The sequence below is a fragment of the Pongo pygmaeus genome, chromosome 8 (assembly GCF_028885625.2).
Source record: "Pongo pygmaeus isolate AG05252 chromosome 8, NHGRI_mPonPyg2-v2.0_pri, whole genome shotgun sequence".
NCBI classification, from domain to species: Eukaryota; Metazoa; Chordata; class Mammalia; order Primates; family Hominidae; genus Pongo; species Pongo pygmaeus.
The window spans coordinates 99,554,506-99,572,089 of NC_072381.2; the positions used below are offsets into that span (position 1 = coordinate 99,554,506).

Consider the following 17,584-nt stretch of genomic DNA (forward strand, 5'->3'; position numbering starts at 1 on the left):
CTTGGCTCACTACAACCTCTGCCTCCTGGGTTCAAGTGATTCTCCTGCCTCAGCCTCCTGAGTAGCTGGGATTACAGGCGCCCACTACCATGCCCAGCTAATTTTTTTTCTTTTAGTAGAGATGGGGTTTCGCCATGTTGGCCAGGCTGGTCTCGAACTCCTGACCTCAGGTGGTCCGCCCGCCTCGGCCTCCCAAAGTGCTGGGATTACAGGTGTGAGCCACCGTGCCTGGCCTCATTCACCATTTTTTAACTTTCTCAATCTCTAAGGCTTCTATTAAAAAACTTGGGGGGTCTGCTTGTCTTAGCCTGTGTATGAATGAATTTTTCTGTTTTATCAGTGGTACAGTTTAATCAGCTCTGACTGAGGGCCCGGATCGTAAACTACAAAAATAGCCACTTTGGGCTACTGTTTCAGAGAAGGAATGGCAGAGTGGGAGTAGGTTGTAGGCATGCCGAAACCACACACAGTCAGATGACCCTTTCTGTCTGTGGGTTCCACATGTATGGATTCAACCAACCTAGGATAAATGTCCAGAAAAAATATTTAGTCTGTACTGAACATGTACAGACTTTTTTCTTGTTATTCCCTAAAAAATATAACAACTATTTACATAGTATTTACATTGCATTAGGTATTATAATTAATCTAAGATGATTTAAAGTATACAAGAAGATGTGTATAGGTTATATGCAAATAGTGCACCAGTTTATATAAGGGACTTGAACATCTGAGAATTTTGGTATCTGAGGGAAGTCCTGGAATCAGTCCCCCACAGATGCCAAAGGACAACTGTATATTTTTCCTAGTTGTAGAAAGAGAGTAGTAGGAAATAATATTGTAAAGATAATTTGTGTCCCCATTGTGGAGGACTTTTAATGCTAGGGTAAATAATTAAAACTCTTCCATAAATAGTAGGGAGTTATTGAGGATTTGGGGACAAGGAAGTGAAATATTCTGTTATTTTCTGCTTATACTTGGTAGTGTTTTCTAGTTGTAATGGCTTATCTGTCATTTTCTTCCTCTCTCTAATCTGTGTTTGTCTAAATTCTCCCTTCATTCATTCAGTAGGCATATTTGAGCACCACCTATATTCCAACAAAAGAAGGAGCTAGAATAAGGCCTTTCGGTTGAAACCAGTGATGCAAACATAAATTGAAACACTGTGCTGTGATACTAGCTCAGGGAGCATGAGATGGAGTGTTTTAAATTCTTTGAAAATAAAGAATAGCCCTTCAGCAACAGAAAGAGACACAAAATGGAATAAGGATTTCATTACAGGCCCTGGGAGTACCTGGCGTGTCTGAAGGCCACATGGAGATGGGTCAGTGCTGGGAAGGGTAGAGGGGACCCATGGGCCAAAGCTTTTATTGGCATCCAGGGCGTATCTAAGCAGATTTCTTGTGGGGGAATTCTAATTAATGGGTTTAAAGTAAACTGGTAAGAGTTCTAGAAGGTCACTGTGGCATGTCTGCACAATTCATGCAGGGTTTGGCAGTCAATTGGGCCAGGTGAGTAGGTTGTATTCAGCTGTCCCACAGGGAGGTGATCAACAGGAGGTCCACCTTGAGGAAATGGGAAAAGGTGTAGAACTGGAAACTGTCAAGGATGACTGAGCCCTGCTTCTAGTATGAGAAAGTTAAACTTATATTTAAAAACTGATGCCAAGGCAACATAAAATTATAGGGAATCACTGTATGGGGCAAGCAAGAATTACTCCTCTGGCACTAACTCTGGTTTGTAAGTCCATCTTCAAGTTCATTTCCGGGGTTAGTAGAGGGTGTGACTATAAAGAGATAGCATGAGGGAATTTTTTGTTTGTTTTCTCTGTACTTCAGTGGATGCAAAATGAGGGAGTTTTTTTGGGGTGATGGAAGTGTTCTATACCTGAATTGGGGTGTTCTATACTTCAATTGTGATAGTAGTTACACAAATCTATACGTGATTAAACTTGTAGAACTATACACCAAAAGAAAAATGGTCAATTTTGTTCTATGTCAGTTTAAAAAAGAAAATACTCAGTGAGTGCAGGGCATTGTGAAGGTTACATGTATCATGTTCAATTAATTTCTCTGAAATTAGCTGACTTTCATTCGTTGTGTGAAGTCGCAGCACTGAAGTTACAATAATAAATTTGGAGCTCACACTCTAATGTAGTGGAGACATCATAGAACTCACATTTTTCTTTTTGTTCTGCAACTCTACCAACTAGTAAGAGCTCACATTTTAATGCAGAAGACAGCTAATTAAATTTGCAAAATTGTTTTGGCTGTTTTATTTCCTTTGCCTTTCCATATTGATTTTAGAATCACCTTGTTTTTATTTACAGATAATTCTTGTTAATTAACTTAGGGAGCATTGACATCTTTATGATGTTGAATCTTTCAGTTCTCGAGCAGAGTATGTCTAGCCATTTATTTGGGTTGTTTTTTATTTCCTTCATCAATGTTTTCACATTTTCAGCATACACATCCTGTCATATTTTGTTAAATTTATAATTAAATATTTAGTTTTTTTGTGTTATTATAAATGTTACTTCTTAAAAATTTCACTTTCTAACTATTCATTACTAATTCACAGAAATATGATTGATTTTTTTGTGCTTGCCTTTTATCTTGTAATCCTGCTTAACTTACTAGGAACTTTTTTGTAGATTCTATGAGGTGACTGTAGACAGTCATGCTGTCTGCAAATAAGAGAACATTTTATTTTTTCCTTTCTACTCTTTGAGACTTTTAACTTAATTTTTCTTGTCTTATTGCATTGGCTAGGGCTTTCAGTATGATTTTGAAAGGGAATGGCAAAAGTGGACATCATTATCTGGTTTCCATTCTCAGGGGAAACATTTAATGTTTCACCATCATTAAGTATGATGTTAGCTGTAGCGTTTTTAAAATTATTTTTTATTTTTATGTTTTGGTAGATGCCTTTAATTAAGCTAACAAACTTCCCTTTTATTCATAGTTTTCTTTGGATTTTTTATTTTATTAGTATTGCCAAATGACTTTTCTCTGTCCATTGATGTAATTGTGTGGGTTTTTCTCATTTAGACTGTGAATATAATTGGATACATTGATGATTTTCAAGTACTGAATGAGCCTTGTATTCCCAAGATAAACCCCACTTGGTCTTGTTGTTTTTCCTTTTACATATTGTCAGATTTTATTTTTATTTTTATTTTTTATTTTTGAGACGGACTCTCACTTTGTCACCCAGGCTGGAGTGCAGTGGCATGATCTCAGCTCACTGCAACCTCTGCCTCACAGGTTCAAGCAGTTCTCTGCCTCAGCCTCCCAAGTAGCTGGGATTACAGGCGCTCGCCACCAAACCCGGCTAATTTTTTGTATTTTTAGTAGAGACAGAGTTTCACCATCTTGGCCAGGCTGACCTTGAACTCCTGACCTCTTGTTCCACCCACCTCGGCCTTCCAAAGCGCTGGGATTACAGGCGTGAGCCACCGCAGGTGGCCTGATTTTTTTTATTTAAATATTTTAACAGTGTTATTGAGACATAATTAAAATACCACACAACTTGCCCCTTTAAAATGTACAATTTGATAGTTTTCAGCACATTCATAGAGTTGTGCAACTATCACCCTAATCAATTTTAGAACATTTCTGTCATCCCCAAAAGAAACCCTGTACCTATTATAAAGATGAAATATATATGAAGGTATTCTACTCTTACTGTAAACAAAAACACTGTTAGTTTCTGTTGTATTTATACAATAGGCATAAATGGAAAGGTATTTACACATATGGTTAGTTTCATTTATCATTCCTCATCAGTCATCTTGCCTGTTTTTCCCACCTTTCTCCTATGTTAAAAGGTATCTTACCTCCTGGTGACTGAAATATTTTGCCCATGTTCTGCTGATGTTGTTCCTTATTACCGCTTGTGTGCTTATCCTAAAAGTTCTTTTCTATATCCTTCCTCTTTTCTTCTGGTGGTTTCTAACTTCCCTTTGAATATCTTAGATACTACCATTGGTCCTAAAGCAACAGAGACTTTATTTATAAAACATTTCGTGCATGGTGTGATAAGTATGCAGCTCAAAAGCAAGACTTTTTATAATTACTTTTTTCTTTTACCCTTAAATGTATTCTATTTTGTTCTCTCCTGCTGCAAAAGAAGAAAAAGATCTCAGCCGGGGATGGTGTCTCACACCTGTAATCCCAGCACTTTGGGAGGCCGAGGCAGGTGGATCACTTGAGGCCAGGAGTTTGACACTAGGCTGGCCAACATGGCGAAACCCTGTCTCCACTAAAAATACAAAAATTAGCCGGGTGTGGTGGTGCATGCCTGTAATTCCAGCTACTTAGGAGGCTGAGGCAGGAGAATTGCTTGTACCTGGGAGGCGGAGGTTGCAGTGAGTCAAGATTGTGCCATTGCACTCCAGCCTGGGTGACAAAGTGAGACCCTGTCTCATTAAAAAAAAAAAAAACAAGGAAAGGAAAGAAGATCTCTATCAGTAAGCCATTGCCTGAAATTTATTTACCATAAGAAATAAGACATATCATAAGGTGACTTGCTAACATGAGTACACTTGGACTGTATTCTGGAAGGATAAGAAAATAATTTATATATTTGAATTGTTTAAAATGAAGGCATTTTGGCAATGTGTAGGATGGAAAAGATTAGGGATTAGTTGTGAAGCTCTTACATCTTGATTGTTGTATGGAGGACATGAACAAGATGAATGTGATTAAAAAGAAAAGCAACTATGCAAGAGAGACCTGTTTCAAACACTTAGTAGTGTGACCTTGGCAAAAACTCTGTGGGGTCATCAGTCTGTCTTGGAAGTGGTAGGTTGGTGTATTGAATCCTAGGAGAATTTGATGAAAGCTGGCCAAGAAAAATGTTTGGAACTTTTTTTTTTTTTTTTTAAAGACAGGGTCTCACTGTGTTTCCCAGGCTGGAGTGCAGTGGCACAATCACAGCTTGCTGCATCCTCAACCTCCTGGGCTCAAGTGAGCCTCCTACCTCAACCTCCTGAGTAACTGGAACTATAGACACATGCCACCATGCCTGGCTAATTTTTATACTTTTTGTGGAAATGGGGTTTTGTCATGTTACACAAGGTAATCTCCAGTTCCTGAGGTCAAGTGATCCACCTGCTTCAGCCTCCCAAAGTGCTGGAATTACAGGTGTAAGCCACCATGCTTGGCCTGTAAGTAAATCATTTACTTAAAATTGTGCAGACAATATTTTTTTCTTACCTGACCTCATTACTGGATTGTGCACACAATTTGAGAACGCTTGTAGACAACCTGTAGCCCATTTGTGTAGGTTCATTGACTTTTTTTTGAGACAAAAATCTCACTGTTGCCCAGGCTGGAGTGCAGTGGTGCCATCAGGCTCACTACAGCCTTGACTTCGCAGGCTCATGTGATCCTCCCACTTCAGCCTTCTGAGTAGCTGGGACTACAGACGCATGCCACCATGCCTGGCTGATTTCTTTTGTAGAGACGGAGTTTCGCTATGTTGCCCAGACTGGTCTTGAACTCCTAGATGCAAGTGATCCTCCCGCCTTGGCCTCTCAAAGTGCTGGCATTACAGACGTGAGCCACCATGCTCAGCAGGTTAACTGACTCTTAATGAAGAATCTCTGACCTGGATAGTCTTTTTTGTTTTTTAATTTAATTTTTTATTTTCTTTTTCTCTGAACACTCTCCAATGTTACAGATATTTTCTAAGGTCCCTAGAAGCTCTAAAATATTATTTATTACTTAAAAAATTGTAGCCTTTCAGCCTTGTAATTTCTGTTGTTTTGACAGAGTGGGTGATGTTGAATTTCCCTTTTTGATAGCTCTGATCTCAGAAAATATCTGGTTAGTTAAGTAATGTTTATTGAATAAAAATTCTCTACTTTTAAAAAAAATTTTAGGATTTGTAATAACAACAAAGACAAGATCCAGAAACAGCTTGAAAAAGAAAATTCTTGGAATTAAAAAAGCCTAAGTTATCTGGCAAAAACCCTACTTTTTTTGCATATAGTCAGCTGAAAGTTTTTTCCAAGTGAAAAATGATTGAGGCTTGTAAAGAATGTAAGTAATCTTTGTGCCAGAGCTTTAATCCAGAATACTCAAGGGTAACCAAAGTACTGAGTTTAGAGAGAGTAGGTATACTTCTTTGCATTAATTATGTAGTCAGCTGTAGCATTCCATGGTCACTAGATAATGTTTTCTTTATGTCTTTTTATTCTTTGGGGAAATTAAAGTCCAGGAAGTTTTTATGTTTTCAGCCGTCCAACTTCCCCTCCGTTATGATTTCTAATTTTTAAAACTGATTTTACTTTTTCAATTGATTCTATCCCCTCCGCTTTTTTTTTTTTGAGACAGGTTCTTGCTCTGTCACTCAGGCTAGAGTGCAGTGGTACGATCTTGTGTTACTGCAGCCTTGACCTCCTGGGCTCAAGTGATCCTCCTGTTTCAGCCTGCCAGGTAGCTGTGGCTTCAGGTGCGTGCCACCACGTCTGCCTAATTTTTGCATTTTGTTTGTAGAGATGGGGTTTTGCCATGTTGCCCAGGCTGGTCTCGAACTCTTGGACTCAAGATACCCGCCTGCCTTGGCCTCTCAAATGCTGGTATTACAGGTGTGAGTCACCGCACCCAGCCGAAAAGTATTCTATCCCCCCACCCCAATTTTTAAAAAAATAGATGGTGTCTTGCTATGTTGTCCAGTCTGGCCTCGAACTCCAGGGCTCAAGCAATTCTCCCTCTTCAGCCACCTGAGTAGCCAAGACTACATGTGTGTGCCACTGTGCCCAGTGTTGAATCCCCTTTTAATATACAAGTCTATTGAAATGATGATTAGAATTTATCCAATGAGTCTAAAAGGTTAAAATAGTCAAATTGATGTAAATGTTAAGCAAAATTAATTACTTTTTTGGAGGGCTAGAGCCCACATTACTGTTGGCAGTAAGAAGATTCAGGATTAGATAGTCACAATTTTCTAGTGTCAAATTCCACAGTTGAGAAACTATGGGATTTACATTGCTTTGTCTCAGATACATAAGTGGGTTTGCCAATTCTTAAAGATCCAAGCACCCTGCATTCTGTTATTTAAAAAAGCATTAGTGGAGAATTTGCATGATATCAATAAATTTTGCCCCTTTTTAGTGAGCTTTAGCCTTTGATAAGGTATGGTAGGCAAATGGTCTGACTCTTAGGTCATATGTAGCTTTTTTTGTGTGTGATAAAAGAAATGAAGAAATTTTAGGAAAATGCAAGCACACAGATATGTGAAGCAAATGTTAACATGTATTAATAAGCTAGAGTCATTTACCCAACCTTTTTTATAAAAGCCACTAAGGGAGAAGGCAGGGAAATGGTTGTATTAGTAGGCCATTTCCCCTCTTTTCTCTTCTAATCCCCACGTTAGCCTTTTCTTAGTGTGCCTCTTTTCTTTTTCAACTGTATGTTTGAAACAATGAAGAAACATTAGACTGCTGTATCTCAGTTGATGCTATTTCCTAACTGGGGCAACTTATTGCTCAACTCCTTTTTGCTAAAAATATTGGACACAAATTAGTAGAGAAAATGGAAGATGGTGTGTTTGTGTCTGTGTGTGTATAGATGGGCGTGTACATGAACATGGTATTTATATAGTGTTGATTGGGGTGAAGGATGAATTTAAAGGGGGAAAGATGGATTAACACTACCATTCCCTGTTCTCTATATGTACTAACAGGATGTATCACAGAATGAAGAAAGAAAACAATTTGAAGGCTGGGTGTGGTGGCTTGCTCCTGTAATCCCAGCACTTTGGGATGCCGAGGTGGTTGGATCACTTGAGGTCAGGAGTTCGAGACCAGCCTGGCCAACATGGAGAAACCCTGTCTCTACTAAAAGTACAAAAATTAGCTGAGCGTGGTGGCATGCACCTGTAATCCCAGCTACTTGGGAGGCTAAGGCATGAGAATCGCTTGAACCCAGGAGGTGGAGTTTGCAGTGAGCCAAGATCGCACCATTGCACTCCAGCCTGGGTGATAGAGCAAGACTCTATTAAAAATAAAAAAAAAGAAAAGAAAGAAAACAATTTGAAAACACATAGTTGTTCTTAATATTTCTACCATACCTGAAGCAATAACTTTTCAATTTATAAAAATTTGGGGTTTGGGAAGGCCTAATAGGTAACACCTTTTATCAACCCATTCAAGTTTGGAATCAATAGAGAAAAGATAGGAAAACAAATGGTACCTCAAAATATGTCTTAATACAGACACATTGTGGATCAAAAGATGTGGGTTTGTTGTGTGACTACAGTTGGCCTCCTAATATTTCACTTGTGTTAAATTTACTCAGCAAAACATTAACACAGCAAGTCTTTCCTGTGGGGATGGGGAGCAGAGAGGTACAGAGGTAACTTGGCCTCCTAACAGGAGAGCAGAACAGACTATCTTCAGCAGCAGTGTCTGCTGCCAAAATTTGGTCCCTCAGGTGGAGATGAATAAGGGGGCAGAGAGAAGCTAGTAATGTTCCTTTCTGCTTCCCCTCCCTTCAACACGAACAACATAGCCCAAGAGTGACCCCTTCCCCAAAAGTGCCCTACAGATGTCATTCATATAGTCAGACACTACCTCTGGAATCCTGAAAGAATTGTTCTTTTGTGTGGGTGTGCTTGAACACATCTGGTTTGTTTTGCTAAGAAGCCTTTAGTGTTGATTTATATTTAAGAAATTTTAATATTTTGGGGGGTGGGAGAAAGGGAAGAGAGAGAGGGAGTGAGTGTGTGTGTCTGTCTCTCGGTCTGTCTGTCTTTCATTTGAAAAGGTGATACAGAGGAACGTGGTCTCACATTTATCTCCATTGAGACATCAGCTTTTCAGGCTTACTAACAGTAGATTGGGAGACAAGGGATGGGGTGTGAAAAGATGACACATTTTTGGCCTATTTATGTACCTTTTCATTGGGTTTTTCCCCTTAAGATTTAATAAAGTAGTGATTATTTTCCTAGACTGACCAGTGAAGCCTATTAAATCTGTAATGTTTTAACACAATTTCATATACAGTATTTGTAATGATATTTTAAAATTACTTTTCATTGCAGGTATATGCCATTTTGCTGTATTATGTTATAAATAGTGTTTGTGGCAGGGAATAACCTGAAAACCCAATCCAAAATTTCCTAGTGGCATAAGAAATTAATGTGGAACAATATCTGATGGCCTTTCTTAGCAATTGGATACCTGTGGGCTCATATTTCTTTTATGGAAATTTCTTGTAGTAACCAATGTTTCCGGGATGCATAAATTTAAGTTATTTGGCTTTGGCTTGTTTTTTTATGATTTAACAAGAATTTAAACTTCATTCTGAACTTATTGTATTGTCAGGACTATAATATATAATTAGAACCAGGCTTTTTTATTTTGGAGGTTATTTTTTTTTTCCTTTTCATCTGTGCTGATCATAGCAAGATTCTACAAAAACCACATCCACTGAAAGACCTCCTGTTATTTGATTTAAGAAGTTAGTATTTCTTGGAGTTAATTTTGGAAGTCCAAAATATCCTTATAAGTGGCCGAGTGTGGTAGCTCATGCCTGTAATCCCAGCACTTTGGGAGGCTGAGATGGGTGGATCACCTGAGGTCAGGAGTTCAAGACCAGCCTGGCCGACATGGTAAAACCCTGTCTTTACTAACAATACAAAAACTAGCCATGGATGGTGGTGTGCACCCATAGTCCCAGCTCCTTGGGAGGCTGAGGCAGGAGAATCGCTTGAACCCAGGAGGTGGAGGTTGCAGTGAGCCAATATTGTGCCACTCCAGCCTGGGCAAGAGAGCAAGACTTCATCTCAGAAACCTTCCTGGGTTCAAGCGATTCTCCTGCCCCAGCCTCCCGAGGAGCTGGGATTATAGGTGCGTGTCACCACACCTGGCTAATTTTTCTATTTTTAGTAGAGACAGGGTTTCGCCATGTTGGCCAGGCTGTTCTCGAACTCCTGACCGCAGGTGATCCACCCACCTCAGCCTCCCAAAATGCTGGGATTACAGGCATGAGTCACTGCACCTGGCTAATGCAAGATAATTTTTAACAGTCCCTAATCAAAGATTTGTGTATATTTAGCATTTTAGATGTGATTTTAAAAAATTTTGTAACTTATAGAGATCTGATAGACAATATGTGTAGCCTCTAGTTTTTCATATGAGAATATGTTTGGTAAGGATTACAATATCTAATTGTAGGTAAAGCTACAGAGACATAAATACCCCCAAGGCCCTTTATAGAGTTCTGCACATGAAGAATTTTCTGATCTGTAGTTATTACTTTCCTTTGGTATAACTTCATCTTATATTTGTGGTTTTCTCCGTCTGCTGCTATGTCTGTTTTCTCAGCCAGGTCACATTATTTGAAGCTATGCTTCACTAAGTTAAAAAATATGCTTAAGCCCTTCTATTTTATGGTTCCCTGCTTTAATTATTTATACATGTAACTCTGCATTTCTAATATAAAGAATGGAATGCTTTTTTTTTTCTCCTCATGAGAACTACCTACCTGTTCTTGAAGTCTGGTCAGTGATTAGAGTTGATAATAGCTGTAAAAAAAACAATAAAGTTTGTTCATTGTAAATTTTTTTCCCCAAGGGCTTATTGTTAGTATGGTTTCTAACCCAGTAACTACCTCAGTATAATTGAGACAGATTTATATATAAATGTGAATTGACCCTAAGAAGGGTACTTGAAGTCCGAAATGTTTATCCACTTTGGCTCAAGTAAGTGTACCTAAGCTTTGTGGCAGAAGATGATGCCCAATGCAGTGTAGGCAGAGGATACATTGATAGCTCCTCAGCTATGGATTAAAAATATGAAAATTGGCCAGGTACGGTGGCTCACGCCTGTAATCTCAGCACTTTGGGAGGCTGAGGCAGGCGGATCACTTGAGGTCAGGAGTTCGAGACCAGCCTGACCAACATGGTGAAACCCTGTCTCTACTAAAAATACAAAAATTAGCCAGGCGTGGTGGTGTGCGCCTGTAATCCCAGCTACTCAGGGGGCTGAGGCAGGAGAATCGCTTGAACTCGGGAGGTGGAGGTTGCAGTGAGCCGAGACTGTGCTGCTGCACTCCAGCCTGGACGACAGAGCGAGACTCCATTTAAAAAAAAAAAAAAAAGAAAAACGAAAATCTTTTAACCATTTTAGTTAGGGCTCTCCAGTTACTAGGGAGTCCTGACTGGGACATTAGGATTACATGATGTAATAAAAACTAGTATTTTGGGGCTGGATGCAATGGTTCACACTTGTAATCCCAGCCTTTGGGAGGCTGAGGCGGGAAGATTACTTGAGCTCAGGAGTTCGAGACCAGCCTGGGAAACATAGTGAGACCTCGTCTCTACAAAACATTTAAAATATTAGCTGGGTGTGGTGGTGTGTGCCTGTGGTCCCAGCTACTCAGGAGGCTGAGGCAAGAGGACTGTTTGAGACTGAGAGGTCGAGCTCTTTTTATTGTGTCATTGATCCATTCTGAGAGTGGAACCCTCATGACCTAAATACCTCCCATTAGGCCCCACCTCCAAATACTGTTGCATTGAGGATTAAGTTTCCAACAGATGAATTTTGGGGAACACATTCAGATCATAGGACTCAACATTGTTTTTTCAAGTTTCATTCATGGTAATGAATTAGCTTGGTTGCTTTTCACGGAGGAATAATATTACATTTGCAAATATACCACAATTAGAATTTTCTATTCTTCTGTCAGTGGATTTTTGGATTTTGAGTAGATTTTTGCCCTTTTGAAGAGTGTTGTCCTGAATGTTGTTATATATGTATTCCAAATGTACATGTCCAGGACTTTGCTTAGGATTCGTGGCTAGAAGTCTAATTGCTAGATGGTAGGGTATGCAGCTGTTCAACTTTATGAGCTAGAAACAACTGTGTTTATATCATGTAAATATCAAAACAAATTTATATCATGTAAATTCCTAACAGTGTTCTTCCCTTCTAAACTTGGTATTATCAGGTTTCTTAGGTTTTGCTAAGATTTTATATACAGTGGTCAATACATTACAAATGTTACTCTGTTTTTAGTTTGTGAGCTCCCTTATTACTAATGAGGCTAAATATTGTATGATAGATCTCATTTGCCATTTGTTTTCCCTCTTTCTGCAATACCTTTTATCTATTTTTTATTAGATTATCTTTTAAGAAAGTGGTTAGTGGAGTTCTTTGTATTTTCTGTGTACTAATTTTTTGTCATTTATGTGTGTTGGAATTTATCCTCCAAATTTATGTCTTTTTACTTTGTTTATAGTGCTCTTTGAACAGAACTCATTAATTTTTATGCTGGTGATTTTATCAAGTTTTAAAAATTAACGCTTTTGGGACTGATTTTTAGATTTTTCTCGGTGAGATTAGAAGAAAAATTCTCCTGTGTTTCTTTCTAAAGCTTTCAAAAGTTTGCCTTTCATATATAACTGTTTAATACATTGGGAACTGACTGTGGTATGTGGTAGGAATCCAATTTTATTTTCTTTCACATTGCTAGCCGGAGGTCCCAATACTATTTATTACACAATCTTTCCTTGTTGAGCTGCAGTGCCACCTGTGTTTCCATTTATGCTTGGGTATGTTTCTGAGTTGTTTATTCTTTCTCCACTGATTAATTTCTTTATCCCTGGGTCAATACCATATGGTGTTAAAAACTATAATGTTATAGTAAATTTGGATATCTATTAGGGCAACTCAGCCTTGCCTTTTTTCTTCTTGAAAATGTCTTATTTTGGGTCCTTTATTCTTTTTTTTTTTTTTTTGAGATGGAGTCTCACTTTGTTGCTAGCTGGAGTGCAGTGATGCAATCTCAGCTCACTGCACCTCCGCCTCCCGGGTTCAATCGATTCTCCTGCCTCAGCCTCCCAAGTAGCTGTGACTACAGGCGTGCGCCACTACGCCCAGCTAATTTTTGTATTTTTAGTAGAGATGGGGTTTCACCATGTTGGCCATGATGGTCTCGATCTCTTGACCTCGTGATCCACCTGCCTCAGCCTCCCAAAGTGCTGGGATTACAGGTGTGAACCACTGTGCCTGCCCAGGTCCTTTATTCTTTAACATAAATTTTTGAGTTTCCTTCAAGTTCCTAAAAAATCTTGTTGGGTTTCTGATGGGAATTGGATGAAATTGATAGATAAGTTTGGGGAGAATTGATATTTTTATGATAGTGTTTTCCTTTCTATAAATGTGAACTATCTTTCTATTTAATTAGGTTTTCTTTAATGTGGTTCAATAATATTGTATCATTTCATTCTCCATAAATTTTTATAAAACTTTGGCTAGGTTTCTTCTCACATACCTTGTATTTTCTTGCTATTATGTCTCTTTAGATTTTAAAAAATTTCCAGCTGTCATTGATGATACAAAGTCAAAATTGCTTTTTTTAAAAAAAGAAAAAAATCTTTTTTTTTTTTTTTTTAATGCTTTAATGCTTTTTAGCCTCCTGAGCAGCTGGGACTACAGGTGCGCACCACCACGCACAGCTAATTTTTCTATTTTTAGTAGAGACGGGGTTTCACCATGTTGGCCAGGATAGTCTCTATCTCTTGACCTCGTGATCCACCCGCCTCGGCCTCCCAAAGTGCTGGGATTACAGGCATGAGCCATCATGCCCGGCCTCTCCTTCATTCTTGAAGGATAGTTTTGTTGAATATGGAATTTTTGGTGGACAATTTTTTTTTCCTTTCTGATCTTTAAATATGTAATCTTACTTCTGGCCTCCATGGTTTCTGAAGAGAAATAAGCTGTTAATCTTATTGAGGATCCTTGGTTTTGATGGTACCTCTCACTTACTGTTTTCAAAATTCTCTTTGTCTTTGAGTTTCAGCAGTTTGACTATAATGTATCTCAGTGTGAACCTCCTTGAGTTTATTCTGCTTAAAGTTTGTTGAGTTTCTTGGATGTGTAGATTATGTCTTTCCTCAGATTTGGGAAGTTTTTGGTTATTTCTTTCTTTTTTTTTTTTGAGACAGAGTCTCGCTGTGTCACCCAGGCTGGAGTGCAGTGGCGCAATCTTGGCTCACTGCAAGCTCCGCCTCCTGGGTTCACACCATTCTCCTGCCTCAGCCTCCGGAGTAGCTGGGACTACAGGTGCCTGCCACCATGCTTGGCTAATTTTTTTGTATTTTTAGTAGAGACGAGGTTTCACCATGTTAGCCAGGATGGTCTCGATCTTCTGACCTTGTGATCCACCTGCCTTGGCCTCCCAAAGTGAGTTATTTCTTCAAGTATTTTTCCTGCCTCTTTGTCTTTCCCTTCTCCTTGCTCTTTTATGGTACATAGTTGGTACACTTAGTAATGTCTCACAGGCCCCTCAGGCTCTGCTCCTTTTTCTTCATTCTTTTGTCTTTCTACTACTGAGAGTGGACAGTTTCAATTTTCTTATCATCATATTTGGTAGTTCTTTCTTCTGCCTGCTCAAATTTGCTGTTGAATACATCTGGTGAATTTTTTATTTTAGTTGTTTTTCAGCTCCAGAATTTGTTGGGTTGCTTATTATAATTTCTGCCTTTACTAGTTTTCTCATTTTGTTCATACATTTTCCCCCTTTATCCCCTTTATTTCCTTTAGTTCTTTGTCCATGGGGTTTTTTCTTTTTTTTTCTTTTTCAATCTCCTGGAGCTTTTTTTTTTTTTTTTTTTTTTTAATGAAATTGACTTAATGTCTTTGACTAGTAATTACTTTGGGCTTCCTCAGGGATGATTTTTGTCAAATTCCTTTTTCTAGGGAATGGGCCATACTTTCCCGTTTCTTGGTATGTTTTGTAATTTTTTGTTGTTGACAACTGGATACTCTGAGTATTATAGTATGGTAACTCTATAAATCTTTTTCTCCCACTCCTCAGTGATTGCTGTTTTTTGCTTGTTGAGGGCTGAAGCCACCTGTTTGTGACTTTACAAGCTATTTTCACAAAGTATGTATTCCATATTGTGTATGGTCACAAGTTTTTGTTCTGTTGTCTCTGTGGCTAGCTGGTGACCTGACAAAGATTTTCTTAGATATCTGGCTCCAAAAAAGGAGACCAAAAAGGTTTTACCTTCTTTAGTGTTCTAATAAATACTTACATTGAAAGCCACTGCTGTGGAGAGTAGTGAAACTGATGCATGTGCCTGCATCACTCCCTTAGGGCCAGACCAACCAAAATGTACCACCCTAAATTTTGAAGGACATGATCCCCACTGTCCCTCCTGGCACCAGTTAGCAACTCCGGGAACGTGGGCTGCTATCCCCACTGCCACAGGAGGTGGTGGGTGTGGTGGTGGTGGTTGTGAGGAATAGGGGAGGCTAATTGGTTTATGCATGCTGCTTATTCATACTTATGAAAGATCGGTAGCCTCTTCCTTCATCAAGCACTCCCCTGGTTGTTAAAAGGGTTTGGTCGGTTCCTAGAGTTCTACTGAAGTGCTTGATTCCAGTTACTCTTAGTTTTTTTTTTAACTCTTACTTTTTTTGAGGCAGAGTCTTGCTCTGTCTCCCAGGCTGGAGTACAGTGGTGCGATCTCAGCTCACTGCAACCTCCGCCTCCTGAGTTCAAGCAATTCTCCTGTCTCAGCCTCCTGAGTAGCTGGGATTACAGGTGTGCGCCACCATGCCCAGCTAATTTTTGTATTTTTAGTGGAGACAGGGTTTCGCCATGTTGCCCAGGCTGGTCTTGAACTCCTGACCTCGGGTGATCCACCCGCCTCAGCCTCCCAAAGTGCTAGGATTACAGATGTGAGCCACTGTGCCCCGCTCCAGTTACTCTTTCTAGCTCAACTTTTACTTTGGTGGGGAGACTGACCCCTAGATCTTTCTGTTCTGTCATTTTGCATCCATGATGTCTTTTGAAGTTCAAATGTTTTAAATTTAGTTAAGCCCAGTTCATCAACTTTTTCTTTTGTAGATCATGTTTTTGTGTCATATCCAATAATTATTTTCTTAAACCATGGTGACAAAGATTTTTTCTTGTGTTTATTTGTGTGGGTAGATAGGAAACCTTTAGGGTGCAGGCAGGTCACGTAGGAATTGTAGAGGGAGTATGACTTAATGAGAACTGTCTGGCCTGTGTGGGGCTTGCAGAGGAAATTGGCACATTGATGCTGGCAGGAAGCCTTTGGTGGAGTCAGTTTTTTTGTTGAGCAGGCTGCAGGAACGCCATCTCCAGGTTGAGGCTGCAGGTTCACCAAGGCTGCAAGTTTGCTGAGGGGCTGCAGTCTGGGCATCTAACTAAGCACAGTTTTACTGGATGTCCTCACACTTCTACCCGATCCACTCTGCAGCAGCTGGAAACCACAGGAGAGCCCCTTTCTCCTTCAGTGTCCCTTTGGTGCCCTCTACCCAGAAAGCTTAATAATTTCATGTTTGTTTTAAAGGAGAAATGATTAAAGGAATTTTGTCTGTTATCGCAGAGAATAAAGGTGAATTTGGAGCTAAGAGGTGTTAAAAGAATCATCAACAGAAATAATAAAAAGATAAACAAATTGGAAGGAAAATGATAGCCATAAATAAGATGTAGACATTTGTTTAAATCAGCTACAAAGTGTTTTCTTGATAAGTGGTACACAACGTATCAAACATTGTTTAAATTAATAGACCATCCTTTGAGGCTTCAAATTTTTTTCTTAGAAGCATTCCTAGTCCTCAGCATATTCATTATTGAAAACTTTCAGCTATTTAGTGATCTTATGAAGTAGAGAATTAAGTCACTGTACATGGTCTCTGAGGTGAAACCTCCAGAGTATCTTAAAGTAGCAATTATTCTAGTGTCGTATGTTTATTTCTGTTATACACCTGAGGAAATAAGAGTGTTTATTTTCTTTTCCTTTCTTTCTTTTTTTTTTGGAGGCGGGGTCTTGCTCTGTTGCGTAGGCTGCAGTATAGTGGCAGTATCATAGCTCACTACATCCTTAATTCCTGTGCCCAAGTGATTGTCCCACCCCAGCCTCCCAAGTAGCAGGGACTACAAGGTGTGCACCACCATGCCTGGCTATTTTTTTTAATTTTTATTTTTTGTAGAGACAGGGTCTGACTACATTGCCCAGGCTGTTCTGAAACTCCTGGGCTCAAGTGATCCTTTTGCTTTGGCCTCCCGGTGTTGGGATTACAGGCATGAGCCACTATGCCTGGCCATTTCTTTTCTTTATTATTGATTAGCCTGCATTCTTTTGTAGGAGTCCCTTAACATTTTTCATTAAAAACTTATTTTCTATTATCACTAATCTGCACTTTTAAGATATATTGATACGGCATTTGGAGTATAGATAAATCTAATTATTTGGGACTTCAACCAATTTGGAACTGTTTGTAATTAATTGTATGTGTGAATTAAAAATTTTCTTACTGTTCACTTACAGCTTATGTAAAGGGTTTATATTGAGTTGAATTCATCAGTACCTTTCTAATTGGTTCATTGAGCCCTGGTCATGTTGTTTTGATGGGTACATATGTTGAGTGTCATCCCTGCTTACATAAAAAAATAGGTACTTAATTTGGTTGGTTAGGGCATGGAGATAATAGGTAAAATCCTTAATACTTGTGCAGGGTGCACAATGACATGGAGTGCAATGACATGGTCTCGGCTCACTGCAACCTCCGCCTCTAGGGTTCAAGCGATTCTCC

At 39.1% G+C, this 17,584-nt stretch overlaps 1 protein-coding gene across 2 annotated transcripts in view; it reads left to right on the forward strand.

Moving 5' to 3' along the window:
* The window catches only part of TBC1D12 (TBC1 domain family member 12), a 135,458-nt gene that overhangs the window by 23,250 nt on the left and 94,624 nt on the right, over positions 1-17,584 (forward strand). The window lies entirely within an intron of this gene.